The sequence below is a fragment of the Python bivittatus genome, unplaced genomic scaffold (genome assembly GCF_059951505.1).
Source record: "Python bivittatus isolate LINGU-HERP-01145 unplaced genomic scaffold, Pbiv_v1 ctg000530_np1212, whole genome shotgun sequence".
NCBI classification, from domain to species: domain Eukaryota; kingdom Metazoa; phylum Chordata; class Lepidosauria; order Squamata; family Pythonidae; genus Python; species Python bivittatus.
The window spans coordinates 4935443-4950141 of NW_028277085.1; the positions used below are offsets into that span (position 1 = coordinate 4935443).

Sequence of the window (14699 nt, forward strand, 5' to 3'; positions counted from 1 at the left end):
ATACAGTATTATACAATAATACTGTCCTGGCTTACATATAAATTTGCCTTAAGGACAGACCTTGGGAACGGAACTCATTCTTAAACTGGGGACTACCTGAATAGGAACTAATGGAGTTGCTTGTGGCCTGAATCAGGAACGGTGATTAAAGTGGTGGTTGGAAAGAGCGGATGTTGGGGTAGGGATGCATGACCGAAGAGGAAGCAAAGCTCCAGCTGCAGCCTTGTGTTGCTTCCTTGGGAGTTGGCCTCTTTGCACTTGGTGGGAGTTAATTCCAAGCAAGCGGTTGATCTCACAAGCCGTTGAGGTTCTCTCTGGAGAGAGCAAAATTAGCAATGGATATTGTCTGGGCTCTGGAATTAGCAGGCCAGTTTGGAGTCTTTTGCCCACTGATTGGCTTTTAACTGTGCATGCCTCCTTTTCGCCCAACCTCTCTTCCAATCTTTTTTGTTTCTTTACACCATTGGATGCTGTGCACTTCTATTTAAGGATATTGTGCTGCCAGAACAACGACATAAAGTAGTGTGAGAGGAAAATTCTTAGTAGCCTTCTATATGTTTTAATGTTAGTTTTGATTGCATTTAATAAAGCCAAGTTAGCTAAACTGTGGCCTTTAGGGCAATAACAGGAAATGGGTAAACTTGCTGGACTAAGCAAACTGCTGATGGGAAGAGCATGACAGGGACGAATAGAACAGGGAAGTATGGTAAAGTATGGTAAAGTATGGTAAAATTAGCACCAAGGAAGTTGTGAATCAGTTGCTAAACCTAGGAGTCATGTCTGTGGTCTGTGGTTTTTGAGGATAAAAAGGATTGCAACAAGGGGGTCAGTACCATTTGGTCAAGCTGTCTTACCTGACAGCTCGGTCAAGCTGGTCCGCATTGCAGTATGCATCTAAGTAAGTACCATGTATGTTATTGATTAAATTTTACTTGCTTATTGAACTAACTTTTAATAAAGCTTTTAGAACTTTGAAGTAACTTATGTTCTGGTGTGTCTGTCTCCCATGTTTAACGTGGTTTTTCCCTGACAGTAGTGTCTTGTTTTCTTGCAGAAAACCCATAAATAAGCTTGAAAGAAGGTGGGCATTTCTTGCTCTTTCTTCCAAGCTCCTGAGTTTAAAGAAATAGCACCGCCCCTAAACTTGGAGACTCCATTTTTGCTGTAACAATAAACATCTCCCACGAGTTTTCCTGATTCCCCTGAAAACTAAGCTACAATTTCCTCTTTCCTTGCAGCAGAGACATCCTTATCTAAATGAGTAGGTTGCCTACTCTGGGTAGATGTATGGAAGGAGAGGCGTTACAATCTCCACTGGGTTGTGCATCCTTTCAGGAAGTATATGCTGATTTGGAGGCATCTGTCTATCACATCAATGTAGTCTAGAGCTTTTCACACAGCATATAATTAACCTATGGAATTTATTACCACGGGGCCTGAAGATGGCCACACATTTGGGTGACTTCAAAGAGGGATTGGATAGATTCATGGAGGACATGTCTATTAAGGGCAGGCAGTCTTGAAGATTCATTATTACCTCCCGATTGGGGGCAGTGTGCAGGAGGACAGTGGTGGAAGAAGGGTTGTGTCATCTTCTGTCTATGAGTGCCCCAGAGGCATCTGGTTGGGCACTAAGGAAGAAACTCCTGGGCTGGAAGACAGGGCTTTTGCTGTTTGGGCTGCTTCCCTAAAAAAAACCTTCTACTTCTGCTGTGCTTCAAGGTGCTGTAAGGAGAGGAAGCTCAGACCTGTATTCAGATTAATTGTAGTTGTACATCGGCTGCTTGGCAGGGGCAGGGTAGCAATTAGAGGGATATTACTCTGTCAGCCTCCTGACCTCGTGGGATTCTACATTATTCATCCCTGAAGGACAGTGTCAGCTCGTGTCGTTTCCCAGAAGGAAAGGCAACCAGCGCTCACTATTTCATCAGCCACGAATCCCTTAGAAGATAGCCACCTTCTGTAAAGAGTTCTGCCAGCTCTATCCAGTCAGTAGAACAAGTGTCAAAAAATTATTTTTCTTTTTAAAAAAGAGTTGACTGCAATATTTTAGTGGCTTTTTAAAATAAAAACCTTGCTATGAATTCTGAGAGTTAATCTTCTGACATCTTAGGAAGACATCTAGGTTTGGAAAAATGGGTATGCCATAGAAGAGAAGAGAGTCCCATGGGGTTGGTACACTGGGAGACATGGAAATCGTCTCTTAGCTTCAGCTCAGATATAATCACTTTGGGGGTGAATCTTTGTGGATCCCTGCAACACCCACCTTCCTCTAATGGGCCATCATCTGGAGTTAACCTGATTTGGATCTTGCTGTCAACCATATCTGCTTTGGAAACAGCTCCAAAATGCAGATCTATGAAGACTCACCTACCTACAGTGATAGGTTTTCACATGGAAAGTACTGTAGAACATCTGCTGATGAACAGAAGACCCCTGGCTTGAAGCTTTGGAGCCTCTTAATTTAGAAAGAATCGAGTAGCAAGTGATGCCATGTTCCCTGTCCGGGGTTTTGGAATGCCTTGGCTGAGTAGAGTAGACAGCAGAATCTATTGATTAGATGGACAATCTGGTCGGAAGCTGGTCTGAACCTGGTTATGTCCCAGATTTCACAGGGATACTGAAAGAAGCCACAGCAAAAGGCAGGCAGGGGTTCAAATCTTAGCTTGACAGAATTTTAATTGCTTAACAAAGCAAGAAAATTGCATCCCCTATTGGCTCAAAATGCTTGGACGTCCTCCAACGCTGGTGGTGTTTATACGCTAAGGTTTAGGGACTTGCAAGTGTTGTTTCTTCTTTTAATTGGGTATTTGTTTACAGGGTTCACTAACGCCACAGCACAGTTTGCTTTGCTGGCTCTAAGGACCACGTTAAAATCAGACATGGAGATATCAACCTCAGCTGGTGTTTCCTTTGTTATCTGGATCCACGGCTTTACTCAGTTTGGAATCGGAATCAATCTGCATTGAATGAAATGCAAAGAAGGCTGATGTTTCTTTGTTCAAGTATTTTCTATCTCTGTGGACCTTCAAGACATCTGATATAAATGAAATTCATCACAATAAACATCAGATTGAGTATCCGTGTACTCTCACGGTTAAAATTAAATGCTTATTCAGTTCAAACAAGGAAGGAGCTAAACTGGAGACCAAGTAAAAAACGTGTCATCAGATGACCAACTTTTCATAGTCTAATAAGCAAGCTAAGTTATAGCCTCTTGATCTGGTAGAAGAGGACAAGGGGCTGATTGTTGCCTCTGTCAAATAATGCGACAGAAGGGGGGCCAACACTGAGAAGGTTCTGCTCGGGGGCACTGTTGCTGTGATCTCAACAGAACACGTTCTCCCTGGAAATTTTAGCCATATAAATAAATTCAGAGGGGCGCTGAGGCAGTTCTTAAAACTATCCAGACCTCAAATGATTTGTGTTTTTTTTAATCAACTCCAGCACTTGGAACTGGACTTGGAAAAAGACAGGCAGCTGGTTGAGATGATCTAATACCATTCTTATTTCATCAGTGTCTTCAGAATCCTGATGTATTGCAACACGTTTAACATCTGCTTTCCACAGCCAGTTTCACAGTTTTACTCACTAAGGCCAGTTGTGGCCAGCACTCTTTGTGCAACTGGCTGGCTAAGACCCCATTCTAAGCTTTCTCAAAACCTGGTAATACTTCTGTTTGCAACATTTGGAGTTCTATCTCAGGAAGCATGTTTGCACAGGTGTACTCTTGTGTGTTCTAGTTCTGCTTTTTCAATTCATTCTGCAAAATGTGAATGGGAGGCAGAAGTATCTGGAGATACATAGGAAAGGAGAAACATTTCCAACCAGAATGTGCTGCTTCTTGCACACTTTTTCGGATAACTTTGTGAAAAGCTTTTGCAAAAGAACAGATTATTGCCTTGATAAAAATCTTGAAAATCTGTGGCTCATTCCAAATTCTTCCTTGTCAACTTTCTATGTCGTCTTTTTCCCTACAACTAGAGGAACACCTTCCCATTCCTTTTCTCCAAAATGAACCGCCAGACCAAAGAGACGAAAGGTGGAAGTATAGATAAAAACCTTACCTTGATTAGGTTTCTACATTTTACCAAAAGGAAATTAGAAATTTTGTTGTGGTTTCCTCTTCAAGGTTTTATTAAGGATCCTGAAGCCCCGACAAACCCACTAAGACCTTGGCATAGTGGGTTGTTCTTTGGTTTTTGTTTTTGAGAAAACTGGTCTTGGTCAAAGAACAGTGATAGAACTTTGCATCCAGAAAACCCCAGGTTGAACATCTCTGAAATTCTAACAAGCGATCAGCAAACAATGTCAAAAATATTACCTTAATGGATCAGTGGTCTGAGAGGATAGAATGCACCTGCCTGGTTTCATTTCTTTTTTCATAGATATGAGGATTTGTCCCTTATTTCATATTTAGACAAAAGTATTTATTCATTGGTGGCTCACTAACTTTGCATATAGGAAGTCTTAGTTTCAAGCTCGCTGGATGTCAGCCCATCAAGCACAAGAAAGAAACCACAAGAAATACTAAAACTCCACTATATTGATACAGGCTGTAATAACATCACCTTGGAAGCCTGACTGAGTTTTCCCTCTCTCCCTCTTACACCAAAGTGAGTCAAGATAGGGCTGTCTTGAGTTTCTTTCTCACCCTTTCCTGTTTTCCCAGGCTAAGCTCTTGTTTCACTAATGGTCGCTGTGTATTTTCTCTGAGGTCATGTCTGTACTCCCTTATGCTGGATGGGTTTGGGTCCATCACTCTTTCCCAGCCCAGTCTCATTCACAAGGTGGTTGTTTGGAGAAAAATTGGAGGAAAGAATGTTGTGTATGCCACCTTGAGCTTTCTAAGGGAAAGATGAGCTAGACATGTTGGCTTGCCCTCCTATAGAAGCCCATCAAAAATTTTGGCTCAGATTATAATGAACTAGGGTTTTTTTCTCCTGGACATGCAGTGCATGCACCATTTCAAACTTTAGCAACATTGGTAATAAGTAATAGAGAGGTGGGGTCCCTTTCCCCAAAGCAAAAAAGACATACAAGTTGAGCCAAAAATGTGCTGAGGTTAATTGAGTGAATGGTAAGGGTAATGCGGCACTTTTGATGTCCCCCATGCTGGCTGGATATTATGAAGTTGAAAGCCAGTCCATTTGAAGGACATCAAAACAGAGAAGACTGTTCTTGTCCATGTATTCCATCTTGCTGTTGGTGTGAGCCTGTATTTAAGAATAGATTGAAAACTCCTCTAATGCAAACAAGTTGAGCCAAAAGGAAGTATTCATATTTCCCCAATCCTGTGCCAATCTCACTAAAGCAGCCTTTTCATTTGGGGGCTCAACTTAAAATGTCAGCATTGAATTCAATCCTCTGAATGCAGTTTCACCTATGACTGCACCTTTCTCTTAATTTCAGCGTCAAAGATGCTGCTCTGTTGACCATCCTGGAGGGCTGTGAGATTTGTGAATATGAGAAAAGGCCTTTTTCAGTGATGGCCAAACAGATCAAGAGCTCTTCCTGAGGGAGTGCATAAGATGCCTCTTTGGAGAACTTAGGTTGATCTTACCAGCTTTTTTTTTTTTGGCTTAGAGCATAGTCTTGTACCTACTCAACAATATGTCTACTGGGGTGTTCCCAAGTGCAGTTCAAGGTCTTGGCTTGGGGCCTGGCCATCTGAGAGATCACCTTTTCCATGCAGGGTTTGTCCTCCAGATAACCAGACAGATAACCAGACCATACTTGCTAAGGGTCCATACCTGCTGTAAGATGAGATGAAAGAGGACCTAACAGTGGGCATTCTGTGGGGGCTCCATTGCTACAAAACAGTCTACCACTTGAGATGAGGATGGCCCCATTCTCATGGCCTTCATTATGCTGGTAAAAACATGCCTGTTCCAGAAATTCTGCAGGGATTAATTGTGGAGTCACTGATACCAGTAGTAGTTTTATTCTATTACAGTCTCATGATTTATTATCATTACATAATTTTAACAGTATCTCTATGCCACCTGGACTCTGTTGTGTAGATGAATCTCAAAAAATTAATGGGGTTGACAAATACCATGAGCTGCCTTGTATAACTTTATTCTGAGAAAAGTGACATTAATCTGCAATCATTAAAATAATAATAGATTAATTTATTGGCTGATTGAGATCTCATCTGGTTAGGCAGGATGGGGATACCCCTTCACCCCATTGCTCTTTTCTTATTTGGTAGTGGTGATGCTGTGTTTCGTTGTTTTAGATGTTCTTTGAAAGCTGCTTTTGGGTGCATTTAATTTAAAGATCTGGGACCCCAGATCTTTAAATTGAAATAAATATATGCTCCCACACCAGATCTCATGGGTTCTGTGGTTTGTTTGCCCATCTCAAAATGATGGAGCTGTGCAGTTCACATTCCTGTGGGTTTGGACAAAGCACAAGGCCTGTTTTGCTGAGATGTTAAGCACAATGGCCCTTTGATCTTGTAGCTCCAAGACATCTGTCATTATTGTTCTATAAGTCAGGAGGCTTAAATGAACTCCTTGTATACACATCCAATTTGCAACTCCTCGTACCTGCATATTTCCTGTTCAGGGGCAGGATGGTGAATGGCAAGATAGAAATGGGTCCTCCACCCCCTTCTCCTCTCCACTTTGTTTCTCGGCTCAGTTGCTTCTGGAGACTCTGTCTTTCCTTTCTTTGGACTTTGCCAAATCAAACTTACACTCCCTTTCCCCTTGTTGCTGTTCCTTTCTTTCTCCCATCCTCCCTCCTATTTTTTTTTAAGCCATATCCCATTCATTTCCCCATCCCAGTGTTCTAACAGGAGTCCACAGAAGATGTGGCAGCTTTTGACTTTTTGACTTGGGTGGAAAGTTCTAGCCCTGCCATCTTTTTAGCATCCTTTTTTGGCTGGACCAGCTCTGACATTGGACAGGGGAAAGCAGTTGTCTCAAGCAGCAGCTCTCTGTAGTAGACCAACAGTTGCAGCTTCTAGATGTTCCTCCTTATTGGGTTGCCCTCTGTTAAAGAGGACAGACCCCCATACTGAGACTCCTAAACTCAAGTGTGATCGTGGATATTATCCCCTACCTTGAGCTAAGATTGAATCGCTTATCCCTCTGGGTTCTGCACATGGGGATATCATCTTGTCCTTCACCTCAGTTGCTATAGTATTTTAGGCCAGATCTGTTTGGGGCTACTGTTTCTCTTTAAATATGCCAGTTTTCTGAGAATCACAGTTGCACAGGTATCATTTTGACTATTTTATCTTGAGGAAAAGAGTTCCCATTTCACATATAGGTGGGTGGAGTGTGAATACCATTCAGAGTGGAAAGAACATGGCCAGACCAAAAGGTCTGAAATAGTGTGTTTAAAGTTCATTCTCTCCTACCGATAGCTGACTCCCATTTCTGTCTGTTCCACAGGCTCCAAGGAAAAGTGAGTCAGTTGGAAGTGCCAAAAGAGAATAATCAGAAGGGTAGCAGAATTTGGTCTGAAATTTATAGCACCACCCAGAACAGAAGAGTTTATTCCAACATTTTGTATAATCTCAGGCAGTCTGCCACGTTTATCAAAAATGCAGCTTTAAACGACAAACTGCAGTGCAGGTCATGAGTCAAATCCGAATGTTTAAAATCATCCATGGCCTTTGCTAGTGAACAAACGGTGGTGCAAGCAAGATCTTTTGAACATTGAGAAAGCAGATAATACATGGCAGTCTATTCACACCAGTTCTATCTTGGTGCCTCAAAGCATGATTGATAAAGCCTTATCACCAGGTAAGGATCTGAAAACATGTTTTCTAGCATAGAGTGCAGGATTCTATCTATTTGTCCTTATGCAAAAAGTTTGAGGATTCAGAGAATGCAGAAATTGGTTGGACTGTTGGTTAAGATCATCAGCCTCTTGATCAACATTTCCTTCTGAGGCCTCCCTTCTTTCCTTCCTTCCTTCCTAAAACAACAGTAACAAACTTAATCAGCTAGACTCCCTAGGCCTCAAGGTGCTCTTTGGTTATATATAAATAGAATTAAATTACTTTATTGAGTCATATAATACAACAGTTGAGCTTATCTTTCCTCTGTTTAATAATGGAACCAGTTCTTATCAAACTTTCTTTGCCCTTCTTTGGTTTTTGCAGAATGTACAGATAAGCATACTATTAAGGAAATAATATAATAATAATAATAATATTAATAATAATAATAATACCACCATTGATATTGTTATTATTTCACTAGACTTCTTTTTAGACTTGAGAAAAAAAATAGCCTCCACCAATTGCCTAACCTCTGTCCTTGTGATGAAACCAGGAATGTTGAGGAAGGCTAAAAAGCTTCAAGGATGTAGACTTATTGAATGTCCCTTTCTCTTTATTCTATTTTAAATTCCTGTTTATTCTGTTCTTTAAATGTTTTAAACAAATAAATTATTAATTTAAAAAACCCTCCTAATCTCATTGATTATAGAGAAGGGGAATTCATTCCTCCTCCTTCCCCACTTCAAAAAACAAAAAATAGTTTTGCTGCTTCCTGTTCGTGCCTTCACAAGAAGAGCTATTTTAAAGTTGAAACCATTCTAACCCAGTGCTTAAGACTGCTTGCCAATGGTGTAACTATTTTATCTGCAGTAAATAAATGACTTCATAAAAAAAAGAACGTGCAGCCGCATTGTGCAAAAGCTGACGTGCTCATGTAATACCCATTGATCACCCAGAAAGCCATCTTCCGTAAGCTACAAGCAAACAGCTTGCAAGAAGAATCCCAAAAAGGCACTAACGCTCTGAAATTAAATTCATTCAAATCTTTATTTATATGATCCAATATCAGACAATCATCCAAAGCTATCCATGCATCAGATGTGCTCTTGAAGAATGCAAGCAATGCATCATGATTCTCCAGATGCAGAATTACTTTTCCCCGCCCCCCCACAACTCCATCCACCAAACCGATGTGAAAGCAGAAGAAAGCATGAATCCAGTCTGGTTATACAAAAGCCATACTTTTTGCTTTTATCAATGGGGCGAAGATCTTCCTCTTTTCAGCATGAATTAGTTGACTGTGATTTTAATTGTTCTTCATTGGATTTTAACTGTTTTGTTTTTTTTACTCTTGGCTGACCTGAGGCCTTCTGGACAGAAAGGCAAGATACAAATTGCATAATAACAAAATAATAATAATATTTTTTCCCCAGAGCTCTGGAACTATATGACAAAATATATTTCCCAAAGAGTTAAGCTAGAATAATTTGTTTTTGAAATTACTGTAAGTTCTTCAGAGGAGTTGCCACAGCAGATCTGCATATAATATTGCTAATACCAGTGTTGTCTGAAATTTCTTCTTTCTTAGAACTACAACAGTTTGTATCTGCTAACCAGATCATCACTGATTCTTTTCTTTTTGTGTGCAGTAGTGATTCATGCCCCACATTCTTAGTTATCTGAAATCACTTCATATTTCTGGAGAACCTTGAACTTGCCTTAGATAGGAACTGTAACTGAGGAGCAAGGAGCATACCAGTTGCCCCAGTTATCAGCTCTTTAAATTTACTGCCAATTACAATGATCAAAAATCTAAAATCCTGGTTCCTTCTGATTATTAGAAACCTGAACTTCCAAAGTGACCAATTGTTGAGAAAAAGTCTTGGGAAATTGCAGTTCCAAATGATAACTTTGACATTCCAGTACTCTGGGCGTGGGGAAGCTGTAATCCTTCATCTGGATTCAGTTCCCAGCTAGTAGAGTTGTAGTTCATCAATTATCTGGAGAGCCACAGGATCCTTATCTCAGGAATACAGGAATACTTACAGAGCGAGGACCTTTATATCTGTAGACAAAATAAAGCAGAGGAAGTGGTGTGTGGCCTATTTTTTTTTTTTAAATAAAGCGGAAGATTTACTCATCTAGAAACATGGCAAGCTATGCTGAACTGAGTCAACCTGTTGACCTCCAAGTTTCAGACTGGAGAAGCCAAACTTTTCTAATGGAACAGGTTTTACAACAGTTCAGAAAATGTTATTTTCTTGCAGGTGTGCAAGCATGTAGCCTGTACAAAACCTGCTGAGTGTCTTAAGACTGCTTAGCTGCTGGAAGTCACTGTAGCAGAAATCCTAGCATTGTCTTAGAGTAGTGTGTGTCAACCTCAGCAACTTTAAGCTGTGTGGATTTCAACTCCCAGAATTCCCCAGCCAGCCATGCTGGCTGGGGAATTCTGGGAGTTGAAGTCCACACAGCTTAAAGTTGCTGAGGCTGAGAAACAGTCTTAGAGCATCTGGGTATAGAAAGGTGAAGTTTTCTTTTTGATGTAAAAGCACATAGGTAGTCCTCAACTTATGACCATTCATTTACTGACCGTTCAAAGTTATGATGGTGCTGAAAAACACTTAACGACCGGTCCTCACACTTATGACTGTCCCAGCATCCCTGGGGTCATGTGATCGCCATTTGTGACCTTCCCAGGGGGGCTTCCAACAAGCAAAGTCACTGGGGGAAGCCAGCAGGGAAGGTTGCAAATCACTGTCATGTGATGTCTCACTTAATGACCACACTGCTTAATGACTTAATTTCCAGTCCCTATTGTGTTTGTAAGTCGAGGACAACCCCTGCCCAGAGTAAGAATCTTTATAGAATCCCAGACAAATGGGTGTCTCACCTTTGCTTGAAAACATCCAATATATTGGAATGTTGAGCCTGGTGAGGTGCACACAATGTCTTCTACTGCAAGAGGCTGATTGCTGAAGACATTTGGGGCTGAAATGATTGTAATGGTGGCTGGAAGTGTATTTTTCCATTGCAACTGGGCAGACAACTTGCAAGCTGCATTCTGCAGCTCAGACAGGTTACAGCCTAAAGGCCCATGAGTGTAGTGAGGGCAAAAGCCTCTGGCTGTCCCTCTGGGCCCCATATGTGGCAGACTCTTCCCGCCAGCGTTCAAGCCACAGGGCACTCCCCTCCTGCTAGAATGGGGAAAGAACAGGAGCAGGTGCTGAGAGAGAGAAAGAGGAAGAATCCTGTTTATTTGCAAAAGGACTGTTCATGAATAGTTTTCTTGGCTCTTGAAGCATAAGTTGCTTTCAGTTGCCTCAGTTGCACTTGTTTATTACGGGACAGTCTTGGTTTTCTAATCAGGAATGATGGCATGTGGGATCTTAGGTCACCGTGCACTGTCCAGCTGCTCTGTCCTCTCATTGTAACTCTGGGGAACTTTGATGGCCTATTGCACGACCAGTAGATCTTCCTTCCTCCCTCCCTCCCTCCCTCCCTCCTTGTCTTTAATCCAAGGGCGGGCCACCTGTGTCCCTTAATATAATTTAATAAGCTCACTATATTGTAAGCAGCCCGTTCAGAACGCTAGCAGAAGAATTATTTTCATGGAATAGAGGGCAAAAAGTAGGTGAAAGAGATCATTCCCCACTGTTGATTCTGGGGACACTCACTTCTAGCAAGCCCCTTAATATAACAATCTGCAACAGATTATTCTTTGGAGACTCCTGGACAGGAAAAAGTTTCCCCACCTCCCCCTTAATCGTAAATCCAAGCATTCTCCTAGACTTTGAATCAGTTGAAGAGAAACTCTTGCAAATCTCCAGAATGCACTGCAGATGGCAAGGTCTTCAGCTGTGATGATGATGATTATTGATTATATTTATGACTCATCCTTATTGCCTGAGTACTTGGAAGTGGCTGAGTACCTGGGTTGGGTACAGAGAACTCTTGCTTTGATCCCTGCCAGGTGCCATTCAAAAGATCAACAGCAAGTGATGGGTTGTGTCTTCTCCTACCCAAGGCCCAGAAGATGTGGTCTCAGAACCCTGTTCCATGGATTTAAGACAACATGTGGCTCTCATCCTCCCACTTTTACCCTCACAACATTCCAGTGAGACAGATTAGGCTTGCAGAAAATAATTGGCACTCAGTCTTTCCAGGAAGCATATGCTGAGTGGAACTTCAAACCCAGGTCTTCCTGGGCTTCTTCCAGTATACCAGCCTCAGTCACAGGAGGCCTGTGGCCTTCACATGCAGCTGAACTACATTTCCCAGCAGCCCCAGCAAGAATAACCAATGGTGGTCCCCCTACCCCATTATATAATCTTTTCTACCACCTCTCATCAGCTTACCTGGTCTAATGGTGGTAGAAATGATGCTTTAGAAGAACAGGGGTGTGATAGGCATTTTTTTTTTTTCCTCTTGGAAAATTCAACTAGGGACAATGTTCTCCTTACCCAAATCTCAAATATATTCACAATTCAGAGGGTGGCAAGAAGAAGGGAGGTTGGAGATGAGGCCTGGACAAGGCAACTCTATAAAACAGGCATCGTTCTCTGATTTGGATGTTCTGATTCGGATATTAATGTTTTCCCCAGGTAATTTACTGCAGGCTGCTAATCTGAAGATCAGTTTCAGTGGGTGAATTCTCCTCCTCTGCTTTTTGTAATCAGCAAGAACCGATCTTCTATCTCTAAGCCTATAGAGACAATTTCAACACTTGCGTGCCCGAAGCAAAACTTTTGCCTTGCTTTTGCGGTAAGACTGGCCCTGTAGAAGTATTTTCAAACCTGGGGGAGAGAGGCGCAGCTTTTTCCATAGCGCAGCACTAAACTCATGAGAAACTGAAATCTCTTCTCCTCAGCGCTCTCAATTGCAATGTGATGACATTGACTTACAGTGCAGGGTTAACGTAATGTAAGGCTAACAACCAGCTAGTATTGTTGAAGTTATTCCTACACTCTTGACAGAGCTTGGCCACTGTTCGTTGTCAAGGAACTGCGGTTAAAGTTTAGAGATTTATATCCAATGCGTAGGCAAGATGGGGATTTTCTATTTTTGTTTGCACTGCAGGTTTTCCTTTAACTATTTTAGGGTGCAAAGTTTTTGATTTGTTTTCTTCCCTGTCTCCAAATGGTGGATTTTGGACAGTTGGCTCGAAATTATCTTGGATTTCTCTCCCTGTCTGAAAGCATTAATCCAATAGTTTTCTGGCCAGCATTTTTTTTCTCTAAATGGAATCATGTTAAATCTGTTGATTAAAACAATAGGTTTTTTTTTAAATCATAGGAGAGCTAGTGTGGTATAGTGGTTAAGATGTTGGATTGGCACTGTGGAAACTCGGATTCAAGGCCTGCACAGCCATTAGACGTTGGCTGGGTAACTCTGAGCCAGTTATTCTCTCTCAGCACAACCTACCTCACAGGATTGTTGTTGGGAGAATTCAGAGAAGGGCTATGTAGGCTACCCTGAGCTCCTAAATAAGAAGCAGGCTCTGCATTGGATGACAAATACAATATTTAGATATGTCATCTCCCCTTCTCTTTCTGAAGTTGTACCAGTAAGAAAACTTGTTCTAGATCAGTGTTTCTCAATCTTGGCAAGTTTAAGATGGGTGGACTTCAACTCCCAGAATCCCCCAGCCAGCAGGCTGGCTGGGGAATTCTGGGAGTTGAAGTCCACCCATCTTAAACTTGCCAAGATTGAGAAACAATGTCCTAGATAAACGTCCACAATGCAGCTCTTTACATTTCCAGATCATGCTGAAAGCACAGCCAGATATAGGTGTGGTTTATGTTGTGAGTTTGTCATGTGGTGCCTCAGTTATGATTTTATGATTGTTTTATTGTGTGTGTTTTTAATTTTGTTTCTAGAAGTTTTATGACACCGTTTTCTTACAGACGGTTCTTGGCCGCCCAGAGTTATGCCTGTAAGACGGGTGGCCATAAAAATATGATACATGAATAAACAAAACCAGCCCAAATATACACATGGGAGAGATCAGCAACAGTTCACGTCCTGCTGGTGGACTTCATAAAGACATTGGCTTGGCCACCGTGGGAACAAACTCCAAATTAGAAGGATTAAGTCTGAACCTACTATTTGGTTCTTACAGTCCTCTCACATTTCCAGAAAGGAGCCTCCATAAGCAGGTCGGAGTCAGAAGAGTCAAGGTGGCTGCTGCAATCATGTGATCAAAAGCCACCCATGTGGTTGTGGTGACCATCTGACTTTTCTGACCTTCCTTGATGACACCCCTGTGGCCAAGAAGCATTTCATGTGTCACTTTGGAAGATGACTAGAACTTCAGTTTAACCCCTTTGATCGTTTTTTCCTTTTTCCTTCTTCCGAGCTGACCATCCTTGACTTTGGATGTTGGTTCTGTAAGAATGCATCTGACCTTAGATGACCTTTTCCCAGTGTTGGGAAAAGATGATATTTTGGCCTCACGTGTTAAGAATTAAACCCTGATCTATGGGGTTCAGAGACGATATGTGGAAACAGTCAAGAGGTCTACCTGCCAAACTCTACAGATCTAATATTCTGAGGCATGAGTGAGCTGAATTGACAGTTGTTACTCTGAATTTAGTTATAATTATTAAAGGCCATCTCCATGTTTGCAAACAGGACAAGAGACTCAGCCACTGCAAAGATAGCTGCAAAGATTTTGCTATTGTAGAAAGGTGGATTTTTGATGAATTCCTGCTTTGCTTGCCACTTTTCAGTGCATTATTTGAAACCTTGCCAGGGGCCTTTTTAAAAATGAAAATTGTAATGTGGTTGTGCTAAAAAGAAAAAAAGAAAAAAAAAGAATGCAATGCAATAAGATGCCAAGATACTTTTTAAAAATAATTTCTTTGCTGTAATGGCTTTCTGGTTTGGCCTATGTGACAGACTTCTAACATTACTTTGATGTAATGCTTGAGAATTCGAGTTTATCTTTTGGAAAATGACT

At 41.5% G+C, this 14699-nt stretch overlaps 1 protein-coding gene across 9 annotated transcripts in view; it reads left to right on the forward strand.

The window, feature by feature from the left end:
• PPCDC (phosphopantothenoylcysteine decarboxylase) overlaps window positions 1–14699 on the forward strand; it is a 43121-nt gene that overhangs the window by 13879 nt on the left and 14543 nt on the right. Inside the window, exon 7 of one of the 9 annotated variants that reach the window (XM_025170458.2) lies at window positions 2821–3602. The exons of the other annotated variants lie outside the window; for them this stretch is intronic. The gene's annotated coding sequence lies outside the window, so the exon portion shown is untranslated. Of the gene's footprint in view, window positions 1–2820; window positions 3603–14699 lie in introns of those variants that run through there. 9 annotated transcript variants of the gene reach the window in all.